We start from the raw sequence: 22,786 nt of genomic DNA, 5'->3' as shown, positions 1-22,786 counted from the left end.
CAAAATTTGCTGGAAAGACTCCTTGCACGAATCAAGCTTTACAAGCAGAGGCGGCCACAGGGGTGGGAAAGTGAGCAACCATCCCAGGCCCGCGAATGAGGGGGGGCCCGGTATAGAACATTCTCTAATCACCTTTAGCTTCGGAAACCAGTATTCATAAACGAGAACTTTTTTTTTCCATAGTTTGGAAGGCTTTCTCCGCATCTATAGTACACCAATTACCATAAAAGCTCTTAGCGGGACATTTTTGGTTTCGAAAAAATCGTGGAAAAGGGCAGAACGTTTGGTGGGAGAACAGAGAAATGCGCCGAACATTGGTACATTTTTTACCCTGGTTGATATGCTTGCCACTTTCGATCCAACCATGAAACTCTCAAGCACTGACCTTTTTTTTTTTTTTTTCATGGGTGGGGGGGGAGGGTGGGGGTGGAAAGGGAAATAATAATCATGCATTTAAAAAAAAAACATTTATATACACAAAATTTTGAGATTTACCAAAAATAATTTTCAAACACATTTTCATAACTAATAGTTTTTTTTTTAAATAGTGTGTATGAATCAAATTTTAAACACAATGTTTTAATTTTTTAAAATGACAAAGCATGTTATATATGCACGTATATGCACACATTTTTAAAGTAAGATTTCATGGGTAGTTGTTTGTGAAATTTTTAATCTCAGTTACGATGGGTTACATTAAATTCATAGTTGCTTTTTTGAAAATCGTGCATTGTTCACGATAGATTTGCTAAGAGTAAGTTGATCACAGGTAATTATGACTCTTAAGTCTGCACTGCATTGTGGCTAGATTCCAATATTAATACATAAATCTTAGTTCTCTAAAAAAATCATTTCTCTAAATCTGCCTTCACCTGTTCGTTCGTTCTGAGTTTGAACATTGAGACACCACATAGGATCTGTCTCTCTCTCTATTCCTCTCTGCGTTGAGCGATCAGTTTGCTTTCATTGTCGCCTCGTCCATTTTCTTTTTCTTGTCGTCCCATCACTTTCTCTGTCTTCCTCCCCTTCTTTTTTCCCGGGTACTATTCCCTGTAGGAAGGTCTTTGTGAGCCCTGGAGATTTGGTTGTATGGCCGCACAGTCTTAGGTTGCGCTTTTATGAAAGTGTTTTCAGAAGGACATCGTAGGGGGACATTGTGATCCTGTCTCAGATTTCCTCATTTATGATGTGGTCATTGCAGGGTGAGAGCTAAAATCCTCCTTCGGGGAACAGTACCAGATAACAGAAAAAGAGGCAGACAGAGAAAGCTATGGAAAGATAACATAAAAAAAATGGAAGGGCCTGCCATTGAAAGAGGCAAAAGACTGGGAGGAATGGAGAAAGACGGTCAACGGATCCTGTGTACTGCACCAACTGTTCAGCAGACTAGGTGAAGGTGAATGAGAATGAGAAAGTGAATGTGAAGGTAAAGGTGAAGGTGAATGTGAAGGTGAATGTGAAGGTGAATGTGAAGGTGAATGTGAAGGTGAATGTGAAGGTGAATGTGAAGGTGAATGTGAATGTGAAGGTAAAGGTGAATGTGAAGGTGAATGTGAAGGTGAAGGTGAATGTGAAGGTAAAGGTGAATGTGAAGATGAAGATAAATGTGAAGATGAAGACGAAGGTGAATGTGAAGGAAAAGGTGAATGTGAAGGTGAATGTGAAGGTGAATGTGAATGTGAAGTAAAGGTGAATGTGAAGGTGAAGGTGAATGTGAAGGTAAAGGTGAATGTGAAGGTAAAGGTGAATGTGAATGTAAGGTGGTGAAGAATCTGGAAATATATTTAAGTGCACAAGTGTCCTAGAGTTGAACAGATGTCCGTCTCCAAAATGTTTACTTCATGCACTACAGCTTTGTCTAATTGGAAGTCACTCCACTAAATGGCCACCAACTCACCCACCCCACTGACCAGTCCACTCACCAAAAGGGATGGGTTACAACTATTTTTGGGGACAGAAAGAAAAATGTGAAGAAGAAAAAAAAAGGAGCGGCGCCCGAGGCTACGAACTGTGGCGTCGTCTTGGAGAATTTTTGAAAGTCCAAGAACCGACGTGATAGCCTGATTTCAGGACAGCGAGTCAAGTTGGCAACACAGGAGCTCTAACCAGAGGGATTCTGTCCGAGAGAGAGAGAAAGAAAGAGAGAGAGAGAGAGAGAGAGATGGAAGAACAGAGAAGGAGGGATAGAAAAATAATACAGTGGGGAAAGAAGAAAAAAACGAAAGTAGAAAGAGAGGGAGAAAGAGAACGAGGACTATAGAGAGAGAAGGTGAATGAGGAAAAGAGAGGAAAGAAAGAGGCTGAGAGACAAAGAGAGATGAAAGAGGAAGAGAGAAAAAGAGTTGAAAGAGAGATTGAGCATGTTCGTCTATTTCCCCTAGATGGAAACAAGTGCTTACATCAATTGCGGAGTCTCTCCCAAATATCTCATTGATAGCTGCATGACGACTACAGCTTGTGTCTTTATCTATCACACGTATAGGCAGTCTTTTGACCACTGACCCCATGCCACGCATTCATTATGTTTGTTATATTCTTCCTTTCTTATTCTTTCTACCCCTCTTGCGTGTGTGCACGTTATTTCTCCCACACCCATTCTCGGATCAATTTGAAACTTCTCTGAATTGTTCATTGCCATAGACAAGACATGAATCAATAATAAAAGTAACCAATTAGACAATCGATTACTGGTAATTCATTATGTTGTTTCATAGCAACAAGGGAAACAAACAGTATTCACAGATATGGTTAAATTTGTTGGGTTTAGTCCCCTTAAATAATTGTTAAAGCTATCCCCCCCCCCCCACGCATTCTCGGATGAAGTCGATACTTTAAACTTTAGATGAGCTTTGTTATTAAATTTAGAAAGCCTTCAGGACAGAAGACTTAAAAGTAAAGTAGCAATTAAACATAAAACATTAAACCATAATCTTCAAATACAAGAACAAAAGTTAATAAAATACTCTGAAAGACACAAAGATAAAGGCACATTCCTCGTCATATATGCTAGGACGAATTTTTACAAATGCTCATTCTTCCATAGTGCTATTAGAGCATGGAATGGGTTGCCTGAGCTAGCCGGGAAAACAAATGACTTGGCAGAATTTAAGTCATTGGTTAACATGCATGACTCGATGCATGACGTGTAGGACGTAATCATTTTCTTTTTTTTTAAATAACGTCTGTATTTTATAAGATAAGATAAGAAGACTTTTCAGGGCGCCTGTTCTAAAATCAGCAGCAAAAATCAAGTTGTAGATACAGGAAATCTAGTTTGAAACAGAAGTATCTACCAACAAAATACAGGATGTAAAGCAATGAAGGGAAAATAGTTCCCACACTTTATCTGTGATAAAACTGTTTTTTTTTGGGGGGGGGGGGGTTTAATTGAACTAGTGTTGGGTTTATTCTGAGTCGATAATGGGAGATAATGGTCTCCTGGGGACAGCGAGCGAATGTTTTGCCTTGCATTATCTAATTACACACGTAGGATTGGGAACATACTACAGGGATCATCAAACTGGCAACGTAATGCAGGGAACATAGAACTGGAAAAATAATGCTGGGAACATAGAACTGGCAACATAATGCAGGGTACATAGAAATGGCAACATAATGAAGGGTACATAGAACTGAAAACATAATAGTACAAGTGACAAGATATATTTATTTAGCATAATGCTATAAACAATGGAGTCAGATGTCTTTGTTTCTCTCAGTCTCTGTGTCATCTCTTTGTTTCTCTCACTCTCTGTGTCATCTCTTTGTTTCTCTCAGCCTCTGTATCATCTCTTTGTTTCTCTCAGCCTCTGTGCCATCTCTTTGTTTCTCTCAGCCTCTGTGTCATCTCTTTGTTTCTCTCAGCCTCTGTGTCATCTCTTTGTTTCTCTCAGCCTCTGTGTCATCTCTTTGTTTCTCTCAGCCTCTGTGTCATCTCTTTGTTTCTCTCAGCCTCTGTGTCATCTCTTTGTTTCTCTCAGCCTATGTGTCATCTCTTTGTTTCTCTCAGCCTCTGTGTCATCTCTTTGTTTCTCTCAGCCTCTGTGCCATCTCTTTGTTTCTCTCAGCCTCTGTGTCATCTCTTTGTTTCTCTCAGCCTCTGTGTCATCTCTTTGTTTCTCTCAGCCTCTGGGTCATCTCTTTGTTTCTCTCAGCCTCTGGGTCATCTCTTTGTTTCTCTCAGCCTCTGGGTCATCTCTTTGTTTCTCTCGGCCTCTGTGTCATCTCTTTGTTTCTCTTGGCCTTTGTGTCATCTCTTTGTTTCTCTCAGCCTCTGTGTCATCTGTTTGTTTCTCTTGGCCTTTGTGTCATCTCTTTGTTTTTCTTGGCCTTTGTGTCATCTCTTTGTTTCTCTCAGCCTCTGGGTCATCTCTTTGTTTCTCTTGGCCTTTGTGTCATCTCTTTGTTTCTCTTGGCCTTTGTGTCATCTCTTTGTTTCTCTCAGCCTCTGGGTCATCTCTTTGTTTCTCTCAGCCTCTGTGTCATCTCTTTGTTTCTCTCAGCCTCTGTGTCATCTCTTTGTTTCTCTCAGCCTCTGGGTCATCTCTTTGTTTCTCTCAGCCTCTGTGTCATCTCTTTGTTTCTCTCGGCCTCTGTGTCATCTCTTTTTTTCTCTTGGCCTTTGTGTCATCTCTTTGTTTCTCTCAGCCTCTGTGTCATCTCTTTGTTTCTCTCAGCCTCTGTGCCATCTCTTTGTTTCTCTCAGCCTCTGTGTCATCTCTTTGTTTCTCTCGGCCTTTGTGTCATCTCTTTGTTTCTCTCAGCCTCTGTGTCATCTCTTTGTTTCTCTCAGCCCTTGTTTCTGCTTCCGTCTCTTCCTCCGTTACAAGTTCTGAGACATAGTGCACTCTGGGAGTAGTGCCTAACCACAATCGTCTGCTCGTTGGAATATTATAAAGTGTAGCGGATCTTTACATTCCCTTCAAAAGTTTTTTTTTTTTTTGGAGGAAAAAAAAAGGGGGGGGGTAAAAATGTACCTTTTTTTAAAATTTACCATTCATTGATAATTAAGTGAAAAATGATCGCTCAGTGGTATAAAGGAAGTATTGCCTTTTTAAGAAAGTATTTTTTTTTTAATTTTTATCTGTTTATTCTTGTTTTAGTTTTCAATTAAAGAAGAGTTCCGTTCTTTCTATACGCTATTGCGCCGTTGCCTGGCAACTAAGTACGTGGAAATATTTGAGTGAAGTTGTGACCAAGTATTTATCACTAACTTAGGTGAACGAGTATCAAAGAAACAAAACTCTTTTTTTCATTTCTACAACAACCAGCTTAACTTCCCTTGATTTGCTGGTACGCGTCCTTGGCAACGACCATCTTTTACAGACGCCCATTATATATATATATTTTAAGCGTCCTTTTTGTTGGCGGAATACTTGATCACATAAACGCGAAGAAAACTTATTGATCTAAATTTTAAAATCCAATATATTACAATTTATAAAAAAATCGAAAAATTGCTGAAGAAGAAAATAACAAACAGGAAGAAGCAGCCTGCTTATTGTTATGGGCAAAATGGCGGTCGTTTAGTTTGAGCAGACGACAGTTGGCAGACGTTAAATTGTGTAGACTAACTATACTTAGCCTGTAAACCATAAACATAATGGAATGAAGGCGAGAGAAAGTGAGAGAGAAAGAGAGTGTTTATATTTATACAACAAAGGAAATAAAACACACTAAAAAAGAAATATCGTAAACGAGAGAGAGAGAGACAAAGAGTGAAAAAAAGAGAGAAATAGAGAGACAGAGAGAGAGACAAAGAGAGAGACAAAGAGAGAGAGAAAGAGAGAGAGAAAAAAGAGAGAGGGAGAGAAAGAGAGAGAGAAAAAAGAGAGAGGGAGAGAAAGAGAGATACAGAGAGAGGGAGAGAAAGAGAGATACAGAGAGAGGAAGAGAAAAACAGAGTGAAAAGGTTAAAAAAAGAGGTTAAGATGAAAAAGAAGGAAAGTAAGAAATAGATTTCGTATGAAGAGGAATTTAGGTCAGTGCGGGTCGCTCTAAATATTTTTCGCTTGTTTTTGGAATAATATGACGCAATGATTTTACTATCACATTTTTTTGATAAACAAACATTTTAAGGGAATAGAATGGGTATAATTTGGAGAATATTCTGTGTTGATTTTCGTGAATAAAAATGGGAGATAATTATGCGATTAATATTAGCAGACCTAAGAAGGGGGATGAGGGTGTGTTTATGTTAATTTGTTCTGTTGATTGAACAATCTTCATTTTGTAATTCACATCATATTTTGTTGTTTTTTGTCACGTACTAGTGCATAAGGGTCACATGTGTCTAAATGATACAGGAACACTTCGAGATAAATATTTCTAGTTCATAAGCCAATTTTAAATTGATTTCTTTTTATGCTTTGAAAAATTTGCATAAAAATTCGACAATGAATCAGAACAATCGGGAGAATAGTTTCTAGCTTGTTAGGCACACTGGGAAAACTTTAGTTTGACCTTTATAATTTTTAAAAAATATTATCTACTAATAACTAAATTTGATCTTGAAAATCTTTATCTTGAACTGTCAACGTCAGCGGGTATTACCGCATGTAGGCTCTAATCATCAAAGAGTTTAACTCTTTCTCTCCGTAATTATTTGCCACATTCTGGAGGAATCTCAACGCTGGTATCGTCAGTTAGGAGAGAAAGAGTTAATAAATGTAAAGGCGTTCAGGAGCGTTTTGCGCACCGTCTTATCTTATCTTCTTATCTCATATGATACAGACGTTACTTAAAAAAAGAAGACGATTACGTCCTACGTTCTATCTGGACCTATGGTCCTATCATTATAATTTTATATACTCGAGTAGATTTGTGCATTCACTTTTTTCGTGGAGGTGGGGAATAGGGGCGAGCTAATTGTAAATCTATCGTTCATTAGTGAATTCAGAGCAAATAATGGCAGTTAGAAAGGTTGGACAGCTGTATATTAAAAAAAGTAATTTTTAAAAAAGTTAATCTTTACTTGCTATGTGTCTAATATACTAGCAATTAAAGCTAGTCTTCACCTGTTTTGTGTCTAATATATTGACTACTAAACTTAATCTTTACGTACAGAGTTGCACTCCGGAAGTTAATATCTAATTACCATGTGTCTGATATATTAAGTACTTAAGTAATATGACATTAGTGCAGGGCATAGATAGGAACCTTCCATCGTTAGGGGGTCTGGGGGGGGGGCTTTACCTCTTTGGGGGCCCCTGCATTCTGCGTAATATTTAATATTTAATGTAAAAAACACTCATTTGGGGGCCCAAATTATGTGGGACCCGGAGAGATTTTCAAAATTCCCCCCCTCCCCCCACCCAAGCGACGCCACTGCATAAGTGTGTCCAAACAGGGCCTGCCTTAGATAATTGGAGGCCCTAGGCCAGTGGTTCCCAAACTTTTTTGTCTCGTAGACCCCTTGCCATGTTTTCTGGTTTTCGGTAGACCCCCTGCTTAACTTGTATTGCAATTTTTGCAGATTCATAAACTCATTTTTAAAACTAATTTATAACTGTATTGAGTCGAAGAGTCAAAAAGTAATTTAAAGCTACAACAAAAGTTACAGAGATCTTTCTTTTTTGACTGATAAAATATAAACCAAAAAATAAATAAATATGTATTGCTGGATCACCAAACACACTAGAAATGTTCATCATTCGTTATTACGGTTATTATGTTTCATATAGAAATATTTTGTTCTATGAAGTAGTCCTTCAAACATTAAATATTAATTAATTAATCAATTTGCCTTAAATATCATTTTAAAAGTTTTCGAAAAGAGCAGTTTCTAGTGTGTTTCTTGATTTTTCACATCTGGCTCAAATATTGGGCCCGCGGAGCTGTTTTCACTAACATGAAAAGGGTCAAAGACGAGTTACTGGTGCCTAAATCAGTAAGCTTTGGCAGGAGGGACTCATTAGCCTTGGCTTGCAGCCCACCAAGCCAAAGGAAAACAGATTTCAATAATCTGCTGCTTTGCAGCTATACCCAAACATGGGAAAGGTTTCGTGGGTCAGCCCTGGGGATAAATATGGAGCAGAAGACCATTAGGCAGTTTGCAGCTTTAATGCTCATCCCACCGATGTGCCCTTGAACTATAGTGTTTCTTAAAGAAATTTGTTGCATTATAACAGATTTACGTTTATTTAAAACAGTTTTTAAAACTACTTCAATGGCTGGTAAAATCAATGTTATATCTATAGTGTTTTCCATAGTTGGCTATAGGTAACGAGATCTTATAAGACACTCACAAATCACCATCTTTTCTATATGATGTTGAAGAAAGATTGTGTGGGTTTATTCTGAACTTTATTTTTGAGTTTTTGAAATTTTTTATCACCTTTATTTTTTTACGAGGGTAGCATCGTCTCAAAAAATCCTCCAGTGTAATTGGTTTCATATGGTCATAAAAAGGCACTTAGACATCCGCTTATTTAACCGAGGAAATAAATAATCTATGATGTAAAATCTTGATTTCTTTTTGTTAAACATTAGTTACATGTAGACAAAAGTAACTATTGAGATAAGTATTGAAATTTAATACAACAATTTTACATTTCAATAGCAGGACAAATATTTATAACTAAATTACAAATTATTTATATGTGCTTGAAATAGTTACATTAACGGAGTGTGAACATTAAAGCTATAACTTGCTTAAAGGAAATCCACCACCGTAGACCCCCATTGACATCTCATAGACCCCCAATTTACTTTTTCACTCTCATGGACCCCCTGAAGGTCTTCGTAGACCCCCTGGGGGTCTATATAGACCACTTTGGGAATCACTGCCCTAGGCGAAGTGAATTAGGTGGCCCCCAATGACACGGAAAAATGAAGAGACAGAAAAATAAAATACGCAACATGAGTTATAAAACTTTCCTGTATCTAGATCTAAATCGACAAATCAAATAAATTCATATTGCGCGATTCCCGTAGCTTTCTGTAAGGTATCTTGAGTCATAGTAGAGACGTACAGCTAGGCTAGCAGACGAGCCATAGAGTTCTGCTGTGTTTGAGATTTCATCCAATCTTAGCAATTTTGTTTTCTCTAAAAAAAATTTTTATTCTTATTTGAGGCCCCCACCAAACGGAGGCCGAGGGGGGCCTGCCTAGTTTGCTTATACCTAATGCCAGGCCTGGTCCAAAGATTGCGTGTTATATACATTTATATTTATACACTACTTGTTGCTAGACTTATTCTTAGACTTAGGTCCTCGCGCGCCGTTCGGCGCATTGGGAGGCAAGCTGTCTCCATAAAGATCTGTCACTGGCAACGTCTGAAGCCTCCTCCCACCTGGTGTCCACTGTTCTGAGGTCCTCCATGAAGGTGTGTCGCCAAGTAATACGAGGACGTCCCTGTTTGCGCTTTCCTCGTTTTGGCTTCCATGTTATCGCAACTCTTGGTGTGCGTAATTCATTTTGACGAAGAACATGTCCCGCAAACCTCATGCGACGCTCAGTCACAACCTCACTAAGTGTTCGACTCCCAGTTCGGCATAGGATTTCCTTGTTTGAGACCCGATCTGTGTAACAGACTCCCAAAATCCGTCTCAGCCATCTCTGTTGAGCCACATTTAGTCTTTTCTCAATTTTGACAGATGACTTCCATGTCTCACATGCATATGTAGCAGTTGGAATGACGATTGTGTTGAGAAGGTGTATTTTTGTCTCGAGTCCAATGGCTTGGCTAGTCCTAATAGGCTGCAGCCTATGGAAAATGCTCCCTGCCTTTCCTATTCGGCACGCTACATCATGGTAAGCATCTCCATCAAGTGGACAAATAATCAATGATGGCAAGTTGCTAGAATCAGCCTATAAAACAAATTTAAATGTCGATTTCACATGTTTAACTAACGTACTCGACTGCATTAACAAGTAAATATGAGTAGGATTGAATAATCTTCTTTTAACTCTTAATCTACGTAATTATTTTTCCACGTTCTGACAGAATTGTTCATTTTCCACATTTGAACATTCTACCCTGTTATGATTAAACTTCAATAACATTTTTGTTTGTAGTCAGAAAATATTACTTTTGGTATAGAATTATTGGAGAATGCATGCTCTTTTTATATAACACAAGTTATACTTCCTAAAACCACAAATTAATTTAATTAAATGGGGTCAAATCAACGATGGTATCGTTCATTAGGAGAGAAAGAGTTAAGGAACCTTTTTTCTTTTTTTTTTAAATAACGGTGTTGTAGTGTGTGAGTGTCTGTTTTAGTGTGTGTGTGTATGTGTTTGTCAGTCGGTGTGGACTGCTGATTCAGAGAATGAATCAAGTCTTCTGCCAGGGAAACGAGAGGGGGAGCGGGGGGGGGGGGACAAACTGAGGCCTGCTAGTGATGATTTATGGGAGATTTGGAGGCAAAATGAAATATCTAGGCCAGTGCATTCACTCGATTTCTGCACATTGTATAATTCATGCACAGAATTCTATACCGGCTTCATCTAGAGCAGCGGTTCTCAACCTTTTAAGCTCGGCTACCCCTTTTTACAATCCCCCACTGCTGCGACCGCCCCCCCAACGCACACACATACAGCAATAGAAGAGTAGACAATAACAATCCATATTTTCGAAGGTCTTAAGCGACCCCTGGCAAATGGTCAATCGACCCCCAAGGGGGTCGCGATCCACAGGTTGAGAACCCCTGATCTAGAGGCATTTTAGATTCGCTACACACAAGAATTTTAAAAAATACCTCGAGGTTACCACAGAGTGATTATTTGTAATCCGTAAGGCAGGGTTCGAACCGGGGACCATAGTGGTATATTGCCTACCGCTATCCCCTGAAATCCTGTGGGAGTTTTGGGTTAGGTTGTAACACAATTCTGAACGAAAATCCGAAAATGTAAAATAAAAAAATAACTAAACATTTGAAGATTCTTAACAAGCGAGAGTTACGGATTAAATGCCTCTAAAAATACATTTTGCCCAATGAATGAAATGAATAATCCGTTTTTAGTACATAAAAAGTTGCCCAAATCAGCCACTGAACCAGGAAAACCAACGACAGCCGAGTTGAAGTCACAGATTAACATGCATGACTAGATTGACACATGGAACCAGGGCCGGCCTTAGATAATTGGAGGCCCCAGGCGAAGTGTCAATTTTGGTGGCCCCACATGAAACAAAAATTCGAGTTTGGCCTACTAAGTCTAATCTAGATCCTAGATCAGTAGAACTATCTCTCGTCAAAATGCTGGAGGTTTGATCACGAATTTTAATAATATTCAAAACTTACAAAAAAGCTAAACAAACAAAACTAAAAATATATATATATTTGAAAATAAATATGAAAGACTTAGAATAAAAATAATTTTTAGTAAAACATTCATTAGCCTTAGGTTTACTGTGGGTTACACGAGTTAAATACATCTGGAAAAAATATGGCACCACACAAATAGGAAAAGAAGACAAAACCTAAAAATAGCCTTCACCTGTGTGCTAAAAATAGCCATGTTTATGACCTCAATATTTTCATCACAGTTGATGTGGGCGCGCTGGCCGTGATCGTATAGTGGTTAGTACTTCGCGTTGTGGCCGCGACAACCCAGGTTCGAATCCTGGTCACGGCAGAGCTGTGACTGTCTCGCACTGCCAAGCCCACTATTTTTTTTTTAAACTTTTTTTTTAGCTTTAAAAAAAATGAATATTTATTGTCATTTTCTTAAATAATGCTCAAGGTCCTTTCAGGTTTCAAAGTTAAAGAGGTGCCAGTTTTAAAATCAGGCTAATTAATAAAAATATAAATATTTGAAAATAAAAAAAAGCTAATCTAAGGGGAAATAACTTACATATCTCTAAATAATACTGAAGAGTTACTTTCCCTTGTAGGGGGCCCGGAGGCTAAGTGGTAAAGCGTTTTGCTTCCAGACCTGGCGTACTGAGTTCAAATCATAACTGGGATTTTGGATTTTCTGGATTTTCAGATGCGCCCCTGAGTTTACCCAACTCTAACCGGTACGTTTTGACCCTGGATTTCATCATCATCATCTTTCCTTAGCGTTCCTTTGCGTGGAACATACGGGCCTCGGTAAAAACATGCCACTCTCCACAGTCTCTTGCTAGTTTTTTTAGTGGCTTCCCAGCAGGGGCGGACTGGGTATCAAAATCGGCCCGGGCATTACCATATAAACCGGCCCACAAATGAATGGCGTCATATCATGGGCGTTTTTCGGTGGAGGGGATTTTTTCTACCCCCCCTCTGCAATGTATATGTATGTAATTAATCTTCATTACATTCCGACTTTTCATTCTTTCGGGCGTTTCTGTTTAGCCTAGAGTAGGTTCTTCTTTTAATTAGTAGAAAGACAGTACACACCACCAAGAACAGCTAGGCTGTCAGCGCTCCCCCAGCTGGGTCCGAGGCTTCGCCCCAGATCCAAGCATTATTTCCGTTATTTTAAGCTTTAAAAAAAGGCATATTCTGAGGTAGCCTATCTACAGTGCAATTAGCTTGCTACTCTTCCGCAAAAAATTCATAAACCAAATCTGCTATTCACTGCACTTAATTAATGGAGTCCAGTGACTGGTAGAAAATGGTAACTATAGTTTTGCTTTAGTTTTTGTATTGGATGGGGGGGGGGGATAACCACAAAACCCCTTTTGGCTACGGTTAGGAAATTCGGTGATTGTAGTTTACTTAAGTTGGCTGGACTGGGGCATTAGGTAAAGTTTCCTTTTCAGACTATGAGGTCTGAGGCAAGTGATGATTTGAACAATAGCAGCCTTAATGAGTTTGAAACTTTTTTGGTATTACTTATAGATTGCAGACGTTTCTTCAAAAAATAAGATAATTACGTCCTACGCATTGCATGTTGATCTGTGACTTAAAATATGCTAAGTCATTGGTTTTCCTGGCTGACTCAGGCAACCCATTCCATTAAAAGAAGAGAACGCAGAACGGTTAGAGAGGCACTTACAAGTACATTCTCAAAAACGCGAATTGTATATGAATATATCATGACCCTTTATTGAAAATATAAATCTCCTTTCATTAAATATCGGATGTGACAGCGCTATAAGCCTATAAATTATTATAATTATTATAAGAATTTCCATCATTAATGACTTCATACTAAGCATAAGTTTGGCATTAATTATAATAGTAAAAAAGATATGATTTAGATCTAGATTTGTCTTTTTTAAATTAAATAATTTGTCTTCTGTCTTCTAAATCTTATGAATCACAGACGGTCCTTCAAAAGAGAAGTTATTCACGTCCGTTGCGTATTCTCGTGTCCTGGAGTGCGTGCTAGAATTGTTCAGTAGTGGTGACCTAGTGATTATGAGCCAAGTGTTCCGTCTGTCTGTCTGCTATCTGTCTTCTACTTGTCCGTCTGTCTTCTACCTGTCTGTCTGTTTTCCAACTGTCTGTCTGTCTTGTACCTGTCTGTCTGTTTTCTACCTGTCTGTCTGTCTTCTACCTGTCTTTCTTCTACCTGTCTGTCTGTCTTCTACCTGTCTTTCTTCTACCTGTCTGTCTGTTTTCTACCTGTCTGTCTGTCTTCTACCTGTCTTTCTTCTACCTGTCTGTCTGTCGTTCTGTTTGTCCTCTACCAATCTGTATGAGTCTTCTACTGCCTGTGTGTCTTCTACCTGTCTGTCTGGCTGTGTCTTCAACAATCTGTCTTCTACCTGTCTGTCTGTATTCGGTCTGTCTGTCTTCTACCTGTCTGTCTGTGTCTTCTACCTGTCTATCTTCTACCTGTCTGTCTTCTACCTGTCTGTCTTCTACCTGTCTGTCTGTCTGTGTCTAAAACTATCTGTCTTCTGCCTGTCTGTCTGTCTGCTACCTGTCTGTCTTCTACCTGTCTGTTTGTCTTCTACCTGTCTGTTTGTCTTCTACATGTCTGTCTTCTACCTGTCTGTCTTCTTCCTGTCTGTCTTCTACCAGTCTGTCTTCTTCCTGTCTGTCTTCTACCTGTCTGTCTTCTACCTGTCTGTCTTCTTCCTGTCTGTCTTCTACCTGTCTGTCTTCTTCCTGTCTGTGTTCTACCTGTCTGTCTTCTTCCTGTCTGTGTTCTACCAGTCTGTCTTCTTCCTGTCTGTCTTCTACCTGTCTGTCTTCTACCTGTCTGTCTTCTTCCTGTCTGTCTTCTACCTGTCTGTCTTCTTCCTGTCTGTGTTCTACCTGTCTGTCTTCTTCCTGTCTGTGTTCTACCTGTCTGTCTTCTACCTGTCTGTCTTCTACCTGTCTGTCTTCTTCCTGTCTGTCTTCTACCTGTCTGTCTGTTCAAATAAGGGGCTTAGGATGTTGTATTGACGCATGCGTGGAACCCTAAGTTGTGGACGTGTTTTGCGTGCAAGTGCTATATGGCCTGTCTGAAGCTGGACTCTTTGTCTTATGACCGCTACGTCTAAATTGATGCAAGTCGTTGTAGTATACGGGTGGTGAGTGTCAGTGTGGCCCCCTCCCGCTCTACACTTTACATTCACGTTTGGACTCTAATAGATTCACGAGAACCTCCGAGAAAACCTTCATGAAATAAAAATGGTTCAAATTGACATTCAATTTTTTTTCTGCCCAACCCTATTGTTATTCATTTAGTGCGCACTATAGGCCAGGGCAGATATACATTTACCATAGACTGGCCAAGGAAACAAAAAAGTTTATTGTTTGTTTTTAAAATTCTTATTGTAAAAGCAAAATACTTTTTTTTGTCCGGGAGGCTGTAACTGTAGTACAACGGAATCGGAGACTGTCGACTTTCACCGGTGAATGTTAACGTGTACATAGTCGCTTGGTGAATGTCTACAGTACTCTCTACAGGAATATGAATGTTAACGTGTACATAGTCGCTTGGTGGATGTCTACAGTACTCTCTACAGGAATATGAATGTTAACGTGTACATAGTCGCTTGGTGGATGTCTACAGTACTCTCTACAGGAATATGAATGTTAACGTTTACATAGTCGCTTGGTGAATGTCTACAGTACTCTCTACAGGAATATGAATGTTAACGTGTACATAGTCGCTTGGTGGATGTCTACAGTACTCTCTACAGGAATATGAATGTTAACGTGTACATAGTCGCTTGGTGGATGTCTACAGTACTCTCTACAGGAATATGAATGTTCGATAAGTTGTCGTACAGAGAGTCATTATGTTAATCCTAGATAGATCTTTGGTGATACATCTGTCACTTTCTGTGCTGCATTAATGAGTAGCCTACAATTATAACAAAGTCTACCAATACAGTATGTAAGTTTTCAAATTAAGCATACATCTCTATTGATAGATTAGAAAGTGTTGTCAAACTTTTTAAGTGAGTAGAGAAGCCGAACCGAATTAACTTCTATATGTGAATATGTGGATCCTTTCATTGAGTATCGGATGGGACAGCGCTATAAGCCTATACATTATCAATGACTTCATACTAAGCATAAGTTTGCCATTAATTATAATAGTAAAAAAATGATTTAGATCTAGATTTGTCTTTTTAAAATTAAATAATATTTTTTTTTGTAAGCCTTAAGTGTAGTATTTTTAGAATGATGTTATTAAAATAAACAAAAAGGAAACTTACTTTTTCTGTACAAATCTCATATTGAGCTGTGAATAAGTTGAGTGGTTTGCAATTTCGTGGCTGTGTGTGTGTTAAAGTTGATTCCTATTAGGTTAAGTAGGGGCCTAGTGTTGAAGAGCTTCTTCTTTTTCCTCATTCTCATTTTTATGTTGGAACGTTCAGATGACTAGACCAATATACGAGATGAACTGCGCGGTGGTTTCCAAATCAGGGAGCTCTCCATATAGTTTTCTTTCTATTGGCGTGTTTTGGGGCCAGTGTATTGTACGGGCCTCATGGTAAAGTGAACAGTTTTGGGGCCAGTGTATTGTACGGGCCTCATGGTAAAGTGAGCAGTTTTGAAGGACATGTTGTCTCATTCTGTTGTGTCCGATCCTGAGTCGTAAGATTAGAGTTTATAATAGGCATCATCTTTCTTGTGATTCGCATGAGAGCGTGTCCATTTCTCATTTATTTTATTTACTATTAGTTTCTTCATTTCTTCTGGATCGAGTGCAATTTAATTGTGAATTTGTTCTCCCACTCTTGGCGAGTGTGTCAGCCTTCTCATTTGTGTTGATATCTGTTTTATCCGTTAAAGAGCTAATTGTCGCCCCAATTGTTTTTCTGCGTTATATCAATGTTTTCTAACTTAACCTCTCTCATCCCTCTTTTTCGTTAACTGCCAATGGAACGATCAAAAGACGGGGGAGGGAAGGCGCAAAAACAAAAGGGAGTGTCATCAAACGTAGGCCTATATGCCGACCAGCAAAATAATTAGGCCAAACACAAGCTCGAAGACATCAAAGAAGTGTTGAAGTTAATGCCGCTCGTGCATAGCAGAAAGTAGGGTCTAACGTTTTGCAAATGATAATACGTAGGCTACAGTGTATAGTGTACATTTTTTTTTAAATTCTTGTTGAATTTCAAACAAAATTAAGAGTAATAAATAAATTTTAAAAAAAAAGGAAACGTGTTCGGGCATCTGTGTCTCGCTGCTGTATTTTTTTTTTTTAAGTTGTCTGCATTGAAAAAAAAAAAAAAGTTTTTTTTCTTTGTTCGCGACCAGACCGGCCCATTTGGTACCGGCCCACCGGGCATTTGCCCGTTTGCCCATAAGCTTCATCTAGTACACTGCGTCGCCAAGTTCTTTTTAGTCTTCCTCTATGTCTTGTTCCCTGGGGGTTCCACTCTGAGGCCTGTCTAGCTCTGTTGTTGGTATCTCTTCTTCCGGGTACGCTGTTCTGCCTCACCGTGGGACCCGGGTGGAAACGGCTACTTGAGGGGGGAGCTAGGCTAAATGAATGGCGAAACATAACTCCCGTGGGGATGTCCACGGGTAGATGAGAGTCCCACCTCTTGCACTGGCGGGGTTGCAAAAAAAGTCCCCACAAACCTGTCACACATCCATGCGCTGTTCCTCAAGGGACCGTTACATAAATGGCGAGTCTCCCACGGTTAGCTTGGTATAACGAAGGAAAATGGCGGAGGCTCCGTTGTCCTCGGCCTTCGGCCATGTGCAGCCAAGCATGCGTCGGGGGCCAAAGGCATCGGAAATAGCAATGCTTTACATAGGCATTGACTCGGGTCTCTCTCAAACAGAACTGTGTTATCACAGGTTTTTTTTTTTTTTACTGTTTGGCGTCCAAAAAGGTTTTTTTTTCAAACTTAGGGCTCGAAGAGCCTTCGGCTCAGCTCTTAAGACGATCAAACGGTATCTCTTCTAAGGGTGTGATTAATCCTCTCCACTTCCTCTCTAAGATCTGCACCTCTATATTCCTCTGTCCACCCACCTCCCTTAGTTTTGTGTTTTCTATTTTGTCCTACCAGTGTATTTATATATTTCTCAGGCATCTCTTGATGAAGGTCTGTACTTTTTATTGTTGTTTATTGTTGCATGTTTCAGAACCATACAGTAGGACTGCCTTGACATAAGATTCTTATTTTACTCTTTGGTAGAGATGTTGGTTTTTAGTTGTGTAAATGTCTGACGTGCTAGATTTATACGACGTTAAATGTCTTCATCTGTTCCACCTGATACTCTGACTACACTCCCAAGGTATATAAAACTATCTACTTAGTCTGAGAATCCAGTTCTATGTCTCCATTTTGTTGGGTACTTTTGTTTTTTTGGTGGTTTATATTGAGGCCAACTCTTTTTCCTACGTCACTTATGACTTTTTCTTGCATATCCTATAGTCTGTGTGACAATAAGGCTCTATGTCAGCGGTTCTCAACCTTTTATGCTCGGCGACCCCTTTTTACAACCCGCCACTCTGCCGCGACCCCCCACCCCGGACACACACACACAGCAATAGAAGAATAGACAAAACAATTCATTTTTTCGATGGTCTTTGGTGACCCCTGGCAAATCGTCAATCGACCCCCAAGGGGGTCGCGACCCACAGGTTGAGAACCCCTGCTCTATGTCGTCTGCAAATTCCAGATCTTTCAGCTTTTGTGTGAAAGTTCATTGAATTCCTTTCCTTGAATTAGAGTAAGCTTTTTTTTTTGTGAGTCCTGGGTTTGCAGCTCGGTAAAGACTGGGATTTTGCATTTTTGCGATTTTCAGGGACGCGCACGAGTCCACCCAACTCAAATGGGTGCCTTAGTCTAGTTTGGGAAATAAAATGTTTGTAAAAAAATGTTTTGTTTGTAAAATGTTTTACATGTTCCTTCAGAGTTAAAGATAGTCTACTTCCTAGTTCATACCTCCCGCAGGACGACGGGGGATGGGAGCGGGCATCCATAAATCCAAACGACAGTCCAAACCGCACGACCAGGAAGCCATCCAATAGAAGGCGGCTGGCCGTTGTGCTGGCCACTCGTTAACCACATGCTCGTTAACCATTGGCCAAAGAAATAGATGACCTTAACATCATCTGCCCTTTAGATCCCAATGTCTGAAAGGGGAACTTTACTTTTTTTTCCCTTACTGGTATCAAACAAAATATTTAATTGCCAGTAATTAATTGACTTTATTTTTTGAAGTAACGTCTGTATTATATAAGAAGATAAGGCTTATTGGCTTTTTTTTTATTGATTCATGTCTTGTATATATGAATGATACGATCGCAACAGATATGGCCCGCGGTCCGTAGTTTGTGAATCAGTTCTATAAAATTATACCTTTTAACCAACATAAAGAACACCCGGTGTTATTACTGCTGTAAAATGTAAACATAGAGTTGAAGCTAGGTGCTGAAACAAATGATACATACATATATTAAACATAAATTAATAACAGCACCAGGGACCAAGTTTTTAAGAGAGAAAGTAGTGAATTAAAATGCTACGAAAATAAGGGCATGCGCCGACCGAGGCTCGAACCTGTGACACTGGATTCGACACCACCGCCTAGCGATAACGCACCAAGCGAAACTAGCCTCTAGACCATCGGAATGTCCAAAAAACATTCTTCTGATCCAGAGTCATTTCGCCCGTATGCAAATTACCACCCCAGTGGTCAAAGGTCACAAGCTCCAGCTAGCCCCTCCCCCACCCTCGCAGCATCCGTTCACTAACAACTTCGATAGAGCCGACACAGACAGCCGTTAGGCATGTATTAGACAAACGATGGCTCTATCTAATTGTTTTATCTCTCACAAAGACAAGTGGACAACATAAACACATTACATATAGAAGCTTCAGTGGGTACGAGCAATAATGCTGTAAAATGTAAACATAGAGTTGAAGCTAGGTGCTGAAACGGATGAACGGATGCTGCGAGGGTGGGGGAGGGGCTAGCTGGAGCTTGTGACCTTTGACCACTGGGGTGGTAATTTGCATACGGGCGAAATGACTCTGGATCAGAAGAATGTTTTTTGGACATTCGATGGTCTAGAGGCTAGTTTCGCTTGGTGCGTTATCGCTAGGCGGTGGTGTCGAATCCAGTGTCACAGGTTCGAGCCTCGGTCGGCGCATGCCCTTATTTTCGTAGCATTTTAATTCACTACTTTCTCTCTTAAAAACTTGGTCCCTGGTGCTGTTATTAATTTATGTTTAATATATGTATGTATCATTTGTTGGTGTCGAATCCAGTGTCACAGGTTCGAGCCTCGGTCGGCGCATGCCCTTATTTTCGTAGCATTTTAATTCACTACTTTCTCTCTTAAAAACTTGGTCCCTGGTGGTGTTATTACTGGTACAACGTTATAAATAAAAAAATTTTAAAAAATATAGCGTGTAAATCATTTCAAAAGTATCACAGCGCCTTGAGCCTACATTTTGTTTGTTAACGGCGCTTTATAAATAAAATTATTATTGTTTTTAAATGAAGGAAAAATAACAAATGGCAGTAGAGAAAAGAGAATAAACAAAGAAATTTTTTTATAAAGTTATAAAAAAAATTAAAAAAGTAATGGGCTTGGCAGTGCGAGACAATCACAGCTCTGCCGTGACCAGGATTCGAACCTGGGTTGTCGCGGCCACAACGCGAAGTACTAACCACTATACGATCACGGCCAGTGCGCCCACACCAATTACATCGAAAATATTGAGGTCATGATCATGGCTATTTTTAGCACACAGGTGAAGGCTATTTTTAGGTTTAGTCTTCTTTTCCTGTGTGTGTGGTGTGCATCTGGGCCATATTTTTTCCCACTGTGTATTAGTATTAGACTTATTAGACTCTTGTGGACAGTGGACCTAATGACAGTATTGAATAATTGTAAAAGTTCTCTTTATATGCTCTTCTTTCTATGTATTCTGCTAAGTATTTTTGCTTGCTTTCTATTATTAGTTTTGACGAGTATTACATTCTAATCAACCCTCAGTTCTTACAGAGAAAGAAGTTATAAGTTATTGTAGACAATAAAACATGTAGAATTAATTCAAAGAAACTTCGTGTTGATAGAAGTAGACTATAAATAGACATCGTTTTATTTCGTCACATCCTTTCAAGTACCTTTCACAAAAACATGCGCAACAAACAATGACGTAATATAAACATATTATTACACACTTCAGCTCTAGCCCTAGTAGATTAGGTGTATGGATATTTAGGCACCGGAAATTTAGGCACCGGTAAATTAGGTACTTTTTGACAAGGCGGAAAATTAGGCACTCTTGAATAGCGACCTTAATTTTGAACATAATTTTTAAATTTTAGCTTACATTTTATCCTTTTATATTTTATTCGGACGCCTAAATTTAATCAGAAACTTAAACTCTACTTTCTTGGCTCAGTGGCTGATTAGGGCATAGCTAGGATTATTCATCTCTGGAGCAAAATGTATTCTTGGTAGCACTTAATCCGTAACTCTCTCTTGTTTAAAATTCGAATGCGTCAACAGTTTCTGTCCTAGGTATTACAAAGCTCAATCTGTCTCTGTCTGGTAAAAAATTTGTAAAGGTAATTTCTCCTGCGCCCATTCTCGGATCAAGTTGAAAGTGGGCACTTACTGCTTTTACCTGTAAAAAACAAGAATTTAAAAAAATAGTTAACTAACAAATTTTTTTTTATTTGTTAATACAAGTTGTATTCAGTTTTACTTTAAGCTTGTTTAAGTTTATGTTAAGTTCAACATTAATAATTAAATGTGCCTATATCGGTATAGTTATACAGCTCTCCGGAGGTATAGTTGTACAGCTCTCCGGAACTACAAACCAAAGACCGAGTCTACATCAACAGTCTATATATTAAAATGTTTGTTTTACATATTTCGGATGTTCCTTCAGAGTTGAAGATAGTTTACTTCCTAGTCCAAACCTCCCGCAGGACGACGGGGGATAGGAGCGGGCAGGGTTTGAACCCTCGTCCGTCGATAAATCCGAACGACAGTCCAGCGCGCAAACCGCACGACCAGGCAGCCATATTAGTGGTGCTCAACGTGTTTCTGTCTGGGGTCATTTAAAGTTCACTCATTTCAAGGGTCACATCACCTCCAAAAAAAAACAAAAAACATTAAATCCTCCAGAACCGAGTCTCTGAGGCTTCATTTTGCACTCTGGACCAAAGTTTCGACGGGCAGATTGAAACCCGCGGACCGTACATAAGGGATCACTGGTCTAGATAAATAAAAAAAGAAAGATAAACCTGGGAGGGGGGGGGGTTTGATGGGACAGTAGAAAGTTCTCACTACAAATCAATACTCTGTCTATGACTTGTAACATCTCTCCCCCAGCTCATCCTAGGGGTCACCGAGGGCATCCCAAGGAAGTTCAGTCTGGTGTCCAACATAATCTTGTTCACGTCTTTCGTCTCACTTCAGACTGACCACTGACCACTTCACTTTAACCCTCTACCTTTCCCTCCGACCCTATAAAGTTTCCTCTTCCCAACCCTCCCCACCCCCCAATCCCCACCTCTTCCACTTCCGGAATTCGATTTTTTCGAAGACGAAAAGCAAAAAAGATTTTCGGGAAAGTTCCGCACATCAGCTGTACTAGTACTTCCGGTCTTCCACGGACGCTGTTTAGTGACGTCATCACTTGAAGACAGTCATTGGTGGAAATCTGGTTTCCGATTGATACTCACTCCTCTCGCCCCGATTCCTTTTACTTTTCCTCCCTTCTCTCTCTCTCTCTGTCTCTTTCTCTCTCTCTTTTTCTATTTCTTCACTCCAGGCTATCGGCTCTTTTTTTGTCGCCGGTAGTAAAGAGACGTGTAATTTTGGTCTCATTGATCAAGACGACGTCTTCGCTGCTCATTATTCTGCCCGTCTTTTTCCATCTTTCTATCCCCCTTTTTTTGTTTTGTTACAAAGCTTATATCAACTCACACTGTCTGCCTGTATAGTAAAAAATATGTACACGTTATTTCTCTCACACCTAATTTCGGATCAAGCTGAAATTTTGCATATTTATTTCTTTTATCTGACAAAACAAGAATCAATCTAAATAAAACTATTAACTATTGGTGATTAATTATTTTGTTTAATTTCGAATAAAGAAAAGAATGTGCACTTGACTGAGGTGGTGCTCTAAGTTGAATTAGTCCCCTTTATACTACGATTTAAAGTTTGAAGCTAACAATAGATAACTATAAAACTTTATATTTTCATAAGCACTTCTCTGTTACATTGGTTAGTGTTTTGTCTCGAGGAAGCTAGAGCCCTTGAGTTCAAATCCAGGTCGTTCAATTTTGAATTTTCTTTTTATAAATGCTTTAAAAAAGCGAGATACCATTCACCCAGATACCCCTTCTTTCTCCCCCAACCCCCCTCCTTGTCTTAACGTGTCCATTCAAGTGTGACGATTTCTGTGTATTTGTTTTTATTAATTACCTGACTGATTTCAACTAATTGATACAACTACACTTAATATAAGCTT

At 39.3% G+C, this 22,786-nt stretch overlaps 2 non-coding genes across 2 annotated transcripts; one reads left to right on the top strand and one right to left on the bottom strand.

The window, feature by feature from the left end:
- Positions 1-11,508: 11,508 nt before the first annotated feature.
- On the top strand, positions 11,509-11,580 carry Trnah-gug (transfer RNA histidin (anticodon GUG)). Its single transcript has one exon. It is a non-coding gene; the product is annotated as a tRNA-His (tRNA).
- Positions 11,581-19,906: 8,326 nt separating this feature from the next.
- Positions 19,907-19,978, bottom strand: Trnah-gug (transfer RNA histidin (anticodon GUG)). Its single transcript has one exon. It is a non-coding gene; the product is annotated as a tRNA-His (tRNA).
- Between the last annotated feature and the right edge of the window lie 2,808 nt (positions 19,979-22,786).

Source organism: Biomphalaria glabrata, chromosome 1, assembly GCF_947242115.1.
Source record: "Biomphalaria glabrata chromosome 1, xgBioGlab47.1, whole genome shotgun sequence".
NCBI classification, from domain to species: domain Eukaryota; kingdom Metazoa; phylum Mollusca; class Gastropoda; family Planorbidae; genus Biomphalaria; species Biomphalaria glabrata.
Note: the sequence above shows the minus strand (reverse complement) of the source record. Positions and strands in the feature narration are given on the sequence as shown.